The 8,534-nt window shown below is 37.1% G+C and overlaps 2 protein-coding genes across 4 annotated transcripts in view; both read left to right on the forward strand.

The window, feature by feature from the left end:
* LOC148115750 (uncharacterized) overlaps positions 1–8,534 on the forward strand; it is a 118,928-nt gene that overhangs the window by 91,905 nt on the left and 18,489 nt on the right. The window lies entirely within an intron of this gene.
* The window catches only part of LOC132708949 (uncharacterized), an 81,830-nt gene that overhangs the window by 40,680 nt on the left and 32,616 nt on the right, over positions 1–8,534 (forward strand). The window lies entirely within an intron of this gene.

The raw sequence follows: 8,534 nt of genomic DNA on the forward strand, positions 1-8,534 counted from the left end.
GAGCACTTCCTGTACTTTGCATACCACAGGATGGATGGCCAGAGAGGTGAAATCTACTTACCTTTCCTACAGGTTCAGAAGCATGTGTACACATGTCACGTGCGTGCTTGGACCCTCTGCACATGCGCAAAGCCTTCTATGCATGTGCCGAGGGTCAAAAGCAGGTTGGTTCCTGGTTCAAACCAGGAAGTAATGACGTCTGGGCGGGTGGGCAGATCCTTGCACTGCTGCCATCGGTTCCCTGAACCATGTGCCACCGCCGCGACCAGTTCGGCTGAAGTTGTTCTGTTCATGGAACAAAGGCTAAAGAAGGGAGGCGAGGCAGGATAAACACTTCACAACATGTTTATTGGCTAACAATAACAGCTAACAGTGACTCGCCCTGATTAGCTAACTACCTTAGAGCGAGCAAGGTTTTGAGGCACGGACAGCTCTTTTATACTTCAGCTGTCAGAGGCTGGGCCAATCAGGAGCTGCCAATTTCCCGCCCGCTGCCTGCCGGCGTTTAGACCAATTGGCTGCTCTCTTGGCCGCTCGTGCTTGCCGTCCGGACGTAACAGAAGTGGTAGCATTTCACCCCTGGATAGCCTCCCCTAGCGGTTTCATGGGGATGTTAAATCACCTTGCTTAGTGAGGGCAAACCTGGCATCAATGAAAACATCCTGCAAGCGTTTTAGGGTGAAAATAGAAGGAGCGTGTTTTTCAACCTTATGTCACTAGATGGCGCTCTAGAAATGAGCGACACTCGTGCCTAAAAAGCTGTAAACACAATAGAGGAGCGGCATTGCTCGTCTACTGGAGGGATAGAGGCGGAGATGAAACAAGTTGAAACAATAGAGGATTGGACTTGCTAGAGAGGATGTGGAGACGAAGGGCAGAGGAACTGCCAGCTCAGCCACAGGAGCATGTTGGAGCCTCTTGTGCGGCTTCCACCTGGAGGGTGAGTGGAGGGAAAGTCGGAGGAGAAGCCGGGAGCAAGTCAGGCCCTTTGGGTGCCTCCACGAGGTAGAGGCAGCGAAGGGACAAGAAGGAAACATGCTGTTTCCTAGCAAGCGAGGAGTTTCATGGGCAAAACGGATGCTTTAAAATTTGCACAGGATTTGGGCACCATCTCCTCTGTTAGTGTCCCCACCTTTCTAAAATTAGATCAAACAAATTGAGTAAATCCACTCCTGAACCATTTTTAAGAGTGGAATACAAAAAGAAAAAAAACCTAAATTCATATATTTATAGATTTCTATGAGTGCATATGCATGTATCTGTATAAAACTCAGTATTTTCAGGGTTTTTTTTTCTGACAACAGTTTATAATAATTTATATTATAAATTGTTTATAATATAATTGTTTATGTATAATTGTTTGTAACAATTATAATAATTTCTGTTTAACCCAAGCCAACAAGAGACTTTCATGATTTGCAATATGAGTGGATTTTTCAACTTGGATTTTTCTAGTCTTCTATGTGCCTAATAATGAAATAATGAACAAAATTATTAATGAAAGTTACAGGTTAAGCTGGCATTTTGATATCTTTCCTTTTTCATAGTAATATGTGGATTTTTTTTGCTGTTTTCACAGGATCTGCAGCCGTTTTTTAAACAATAATGAAACTAATCCATTAATAGGAAACTTAAAGACAAAGTGGATGTCAAGAAGAGCCCCCTGAACAACCGAGAATGAGAAGCAGCATTAAAATGCAAAACAAAGCATCAATCAAAACCTTTTCCACTTCTTCCAGAAAGTGTTAACACTCTTCTTTTTCCTCAGCAGATGGAGGGAGAAAAGGGAGAGAATTACAGGAAAAGAATTTTCAGGTGGAAAAAATAAATTATGTGGAACTCAAGAAAATATTGCATGAAAAAGTAAAAAGATATAATTATCAAATTCAGAAAACGTGGGAAATAGCTGGACATCAGTGGAAAGGAAAAGGTCCCTTGGATAGCCAAAGGCATTAATGAAAGCCGTTGAGGAAGGAAAGAGTGTCTTGAATCAAAGCATCCACCACATAACGGATCAGAAATATTTTTGACTCCCTCATAAATCTAAGAATATCAGTGTTGGAAACACCTCACTGATTGCCTATTTTGGGAAAAACACAAATTGCAGATCACAGATGCACAAGAGGATCCATTCCTAAAAATCCATACAAATGTTTGGATTTTGGCAAAAGCTTTACTCAGAACAGGATTCCTAAGATTTATGGAACGGCCAATGCAGGAGGAACATCTCTACCAGTGCTCCCAATGTGACAAAAATTTAGCATGTAAACAAATTTGGTGAGGCACAAGGAGACTGACAGTGGAGAAAACCTCTTTGAATGTCCAGATTGTATGAAAAGTTTTACTTGGAATTCTGACCTGGTTATACTCCAGACAGAGAAACCATATGAGATGAGATGTGACTATGAACAAAATGTTAAATCAGAATTCTACTGTGAGTATACCCAAGAGAACTCACACAGGAGAGAAACAGTATGAGTGTCTGGATTGTGGGAAAAAATTTAGTCAGAATTCGCAGCTGGTGAAACATCAGAGGACTCACACGGGAGAGAAACCATATGAATGTCTGTATTGTGGGAAAAGTTTCAGAAAGAATTGGAACCTGTTGGTACACCAGAGGATTCACACAGGAGAAAAACCATATGAGTGTCCGGATTGTGAGAAAAGTTTTAATCACAAATCCCACCTGGTGAAACACCAGACGACGCACACAGGAGAGAGACTGTATTGTTCAGATTGTGGGAAAAGTTTTAGTTGCAATTCTGACCTGATGGTACACCTGAGGATTCACACAGGAGAAAAACCGTATGAGTGCCCGGAATGTGGAAAAAGTTTCAGTCGGAATTCCAACCTTCTGGTGCATCAGAGGACTCACACAGGAGAGAAACCATATCAGTGTCCAGATTGTGGGAAAAGTTTCAAGCGTAATTCCAAGCTGGTGATACACCAGAGGACTCACACAGGAGAGAAACCATATAAGTGTCCAGATTGTGGGAAAAGGTTCACTCAAAATTCCAAGCTGGTAAAACACAAGAAAACACACACTGGAGAAAAACCATTTGAGTGTCGGGATTGTGGACAAAGTTTCAGTGAGAATTACTACCTGGTGATTCACCAGAGGATTCACACAGGAGAGAAACCATATCAGTGTCCTGATTGCGGGAAAGGTTTCCATCGAAATTCCGACTTGATGATACACAAGAGGACTCACACTGGAGAAAAACCATTTGAGTGTCCAGATTGTAAGAAACGTTTCAGTCTGAATTCCAACCTGGTGGTGCATCAGAGGATTCACACAGGAGAGAAACCATATAAGTGTCCTGATTGCGGGAAAGGTTTCTATCAAAATTCCGACTTGATGAAACACAAGAGGATTCATACAGGAGAAAAACCGTATGAGTGTCCAGATTGTGGGAAAGATTTCAGATATAGGTCTAGCCTTATAAATCATGTAAGGGTGCACATAGGGGAGTAACCATTCAAATGCCCTGTTTGTGGAAAATGTTTCACATAAAATTCCTCCCTTATGACAGAATAAATTCCACATGTTGAAAAAATGATCTGTTTAGAGGAATCTTGAATATTTGTCTCTTTTCTCTTACTGAAAGCCCAGCTGAGAAATTGATGATTTAATTTCTTGTGTGATTCTTTTTAGTGAAGCATGTCTTATTACTAAATATGAGGGAGGAGATCTGAGCTTCCTTAGTTTGGCCCAGTGCCATCATTCCCTTTCACTGAGCCAAGGGGAACTGCCATTGCTGGGCCAGAGAAAGTGAGTTTGTTTCTCCATTAGGTATGTTAGTTGCCTTGAGTTATTTCTCCATATAATATAGGGGGATATAAACATGTATGTATTTTTACTTGGCATCTTTCTTTTTTGTATAAGTATTTATTTTATTTTATAGTATATAAAAATTCCACCTTTAATTGAACAGTGTATTGTCTAGGTACAAATCATTTTATGAAGTAATACTCAAAATGTTTACAACAATATTCATTACATTTATATCAATATATATTAATACCAATAATAGTCTATTTATTTAACCAATTTAACCCATTTTCCTTGTATCACTGATCCTTTCATATATTTCCCTGTTTCTGCTCCTGTTTTTGTGCGCTAGCCATTGATAAAATAAGTCCAAAGTCAAGAAATATTCCATTTCTTTCTTTCCCTTATTTGTAAGTGTTAGCTTGTCTGTTTCTGCACATTCTAATATTTTTCTAATCACGTCTTCATCTTTTGGGATCTCTTTACTTTTCCACCGTTGTGCAAATACTACTCTCGCTGTCGTTAATACATGTAAAATCAGATATACATTCCCTTTATCATACTTACCTGGTAAAATGCCCAACAAAAATGTCTCTGATTTCAAGTCTATATGTTGTTTTATCATTTTTTCCAACCATGTATGTACCGTATTTTTCAGAGTATAAGACGCACCTTTTCCCCCCCTAAAAGGGGGTAAAAATTTAGGTGCATTTTATACACCAAATGTAGCCCCGCCCACCCACTGGCCCCTATCCTTTGGCCTGTGTCTCACAGCAGTTACCTCCTTGCAAGCAAACAGCAAGAAAAAACAGCTCCTTTCACCTTCAGCACAGCTTAATTAGCACAAGTTGATTAGAGCGGCCTCCTGACTCCTAGCTGATTTGCTCTCAGCTGTTTTGTTCAGAGCTCTGCTGCTTGCTCCAAAGAGGTAAATTGCTGGAGCAGATTTTTTTTTCCCTTGTGCTAATCAAGCTATGCTGAAAACGAAAATGAAAGTAAAGCAGGCTGTTTGCTGTAATGGGGCAAAATGAGGCATAGGGAGATTTCTTTTTCTTCTTTTTCCTCACTAAAAATGGTAGGTGCAAACAATGGGAAATTTAGGGCAAAAGAGGAGAGTTCAAGATTTTAAAACAAAAGAAAAAAAGAAAAAAAGGCAAAAATAAAAATGGGAAGGGAGAAAAAGAAATGAAAGAGAAAGATGTTATACATATTTAGAATTGAAATATGAATAGTAAGAAATGGAAATCATGATTGTAAAAATGAAATGAATAATAATTGAAATATTTGTCTTTGTATTTTTGAAATCTAGATAATGATAAGTTTTTATTTTTTTATTTTAGAAATATGAATATGTATAAACTGTAACAATTGAAATACCTTTAATGGTATATGGTGGTGAAAGTAAAAAGGATTAAGTTGTAGCTTGGATAACAGAACATTTTAAAATTTAATTAGGGAAATTGTAACAATTGAAATATTTTTCATTATACATGGTGATGAAAGTAGAAATGATTAAGTTGTGATTTGGAGGATTATATGGGCAAAACTATTTGGGTTAGGAGAGTTTAAGATGTGAAAATGAGCAACATAAGGGGAAAGCTCTAGGGATTTATAATAATTGAGATACTATTAATTGTATTTTGTGTTGAAACAAATGGTTAAGTTGTGGTTTGGAGGAATATATGGGGGAAATTATTTGGTTTATTATTATTGGTAAATATACAGCAATTAATTGATTTGTAAGAAATTGGATTGCATGGAAATAATTGGAATATTCATGTTCATATTGATATACAAAAAAAAGATAGTTATATAACATCGACATATTAAAATGTTGAATTTGTATTAAACAATTGTAATATTACATAATTAACCAATGTGAGGATGGATGCCATCTGGAACGAGCTCCCCCCGGAGATACGGAGGATCCCGGATTTGCGCACTTTCTGCCATGCCCTCAAAACATTCTTATTCCAGCAGGCTGGTCTGGCCTAACCTCCCTTTTAATTGCTTTTAAATTTGTTTTATAAATTGGGGTGTTTTAAATTTGTTCTGGGCCAAAATATTTAATGTATTTTTAAATGGTTTTTTAACGTTTGTACTATGTGTATTTTATCTTTTGGCTGCTCACCACCCTGAATCCTTCAGGAGTAGGGCAGTATATAAATTAAATTAAATTAAATTAAATTAAATTAAATTAAATTAAATTAAATTAAATTAAATTAAATAAAATTAAATAAATAAATAAATAAATAAATAAATAAATAAATAACAATGGGAAGGGGTATAATATAGAATAGAAGGGAAAAATTGAATTTGATTAAGATTAGAGATGAGGATGAAGGGTAATATTGGTTTTTTAAAAAAATAGATGAGGAATAAATATGGCAAAAAAGAAATATAGAAATTGTAAATTTAATTGAAATGACTAAACACTGTTTAAATTTGTGAACCGGCCAAATACTCTGTTCAAAGAAAATACATTGTATGTTTGTATGTGTGTTTGTCTAAAAATAAAAAAAAACTTTTTATAAAAAAAAAAAAAGGTAGGTGCGTCTTATACTCCGAAAAATACGGTATTTTAGTCCAATCTTTTTTTGCTTTTTGACATGTCCACCAAATATGCTAGTATGAACCAGGTATCTGAAGACATTTCCAACATTTTGCAGATTTATTCTTAAACATCTTTACTATACTTGAGGGCAGAAAATGCCATCTATAAAACCTTTTATAAAGATTTTCTGTGCATGCAGTAGACATTGTTAATTTATAGTTTCTATTCCATAATTTCTGCCATTGGTTGAGTGGCCAATTCATAGCCCATACTATCATTGTCTCTTTTACTTGTTCATCTTCATCTTCAATTTAACAAATAGTTATATATTTTTTTTAATTTTTCATCTGTCTGTGTTAATATTTCATCTAATTCTGTTAATTCTTTACTTAAACCATACGTTTTAACATCCTTTTCATATCTAGATTCTATCTGCACATATGACCACCATGTTATCTCAATCCCTTGATCATTCATTTCCTGTTTAGTTTTAACTTCCCCTTCTTAATTTAAAATACTTTTATATCTGGTAACATTCTCTATGTCTACATTTGGATAAATCAATGCCTCCACTGTTGAAAGCCAGATCGGTATTTTCAAATAGTGTTGTTCTTTAATTTTATCCCAAACTAATAATAGTACATTCCTTAACATAGTGTCTTTGGAAATAGCTATGTATTTTGTTTTTTCCGTACGATAAAAGGGCATGCCAACCTATTTCAAAAGCATGTCCCTCCAATTTCAGTAGTCTTTTATTCCTCAAACCTATCCATTCTTTCACCCAAGTAAGTACAGAAGCCTGATAATACAATCCCCAATCTGGTAGGCCAAAACCACCCCTACTTTTAGAATCTTGCAACATTTTCAAATTTATCCTTGCTTTTTTTCCCTTGCCAGATATAATTTAATATTGTTTTCTTTATTTGTTTAAAATATTTTTCCAGCTTTATTGGTATTGTTTGAAATAAATAATTTGGCAAAATATTCATTTTTATAGTGACTACTCTTCCCATCAATGATAATTGTAAATTTTTCCATTTCTCTAAATCCGTTTTAATTTGTTGCTCCAATTTATAATAGTTATCTTCTTTAATTGTTATGCATCTTGTTGTTAATTGAATTAAGTATTTAACTTTGACTATACCTATTTTCCTCCTTAGTTCTTTTTTCTGAGTGTCTGTGACATTTTTAACTATTGTTTTAGGTTTTTCTTTATTTATTTTCAGTCCTGCTACTTCACCATATTCTTCTATTTTCCTAATTAGGTTAAGCCCATTTTCTTGTGGGTCTTCCAGGATAAAAACCAAGTCATCTACAAATGCCTGTAATTTATACTGTTCCTTTTTCATGTCCATACCTTGAATTTCTTTATCTTGCCTAATATTTCTATTTAACACTTCCAATGTCAATATAAATAGTAAAGGAGATAATGGGCATCCTTGTCTTGTGCCTTTCTTTATATTAAAATTCTCTGTTGTATCTCCATTTACAATCACCTTTGCCGTTTGTTTATGGTTTGTTGCCTTTATCATGTTCATAAATCTCACATTGTGGGGGGCACATTATGTTCTCTCCACAGATGCTTTTCCTTGGTTTAGTTCAGGGGTCTGCAACCTTAAGCACTCAAAGAGCCATTTGGACCCATTTCTCACAGAAAACAAAACACCGGGAGCCACAAAACCTGGGTGGGTGTGGCCAACTCGATGTCACTCACTTCCACCAGTCACATGACACCCCTCCCAGCTACACTTACCCAGCCAGTCATTAGGGCAGAACCAGTTGTTAAAAAACACCGGGAACCACAAAACCCTTTTGACCTATCTCTCCTTCCCCTCGCTTCCCTCTCTCTATGTCTCTCTCTCTCTCCTCCTCTCTCTGTATCTGCCCTGGCCGCTTCTCCATCCCATGCCGTCTCCCTTACCTTCTCAGGCCAGGCTAGAGTGACTGGGAGGGGAGAACGAGGGGTGGGGCCAGCCACTGTGGGGTCACCTGACAGGGAGCCACAGCAGAGGGCCCAAAGAGCCGCATGTGGCTCCGGAGCCGCAGGTTGCTGACCCCTGGTTTAGTTCATGTAAAAAAAAGTCCTGGCTGAGTTGCCCTTCCACACACCCGACGTAAATCTGGGTGGAACAATCTTCACCAGCCCCCAAGGGAGGTTCACTTTCAGGTTGCCTGTTATACTCGTCTCCCCCTTCCTTTGGTTTAGTT

Source organism: Pantherophis guttatus, chromosome 2, assembly GCF_059756535.1.
Source record: "Pantherophis guttatus breed Tessera chromosome 2, ASM5975653v1, whole genome shotgun sequence".
NCBI classification, from domain to species: Eukaryota; Metazoa; Chordata; class Lepidosauria; order Squamata; family Colubridae; genus Pantherophis; species Pantherophis guttatus.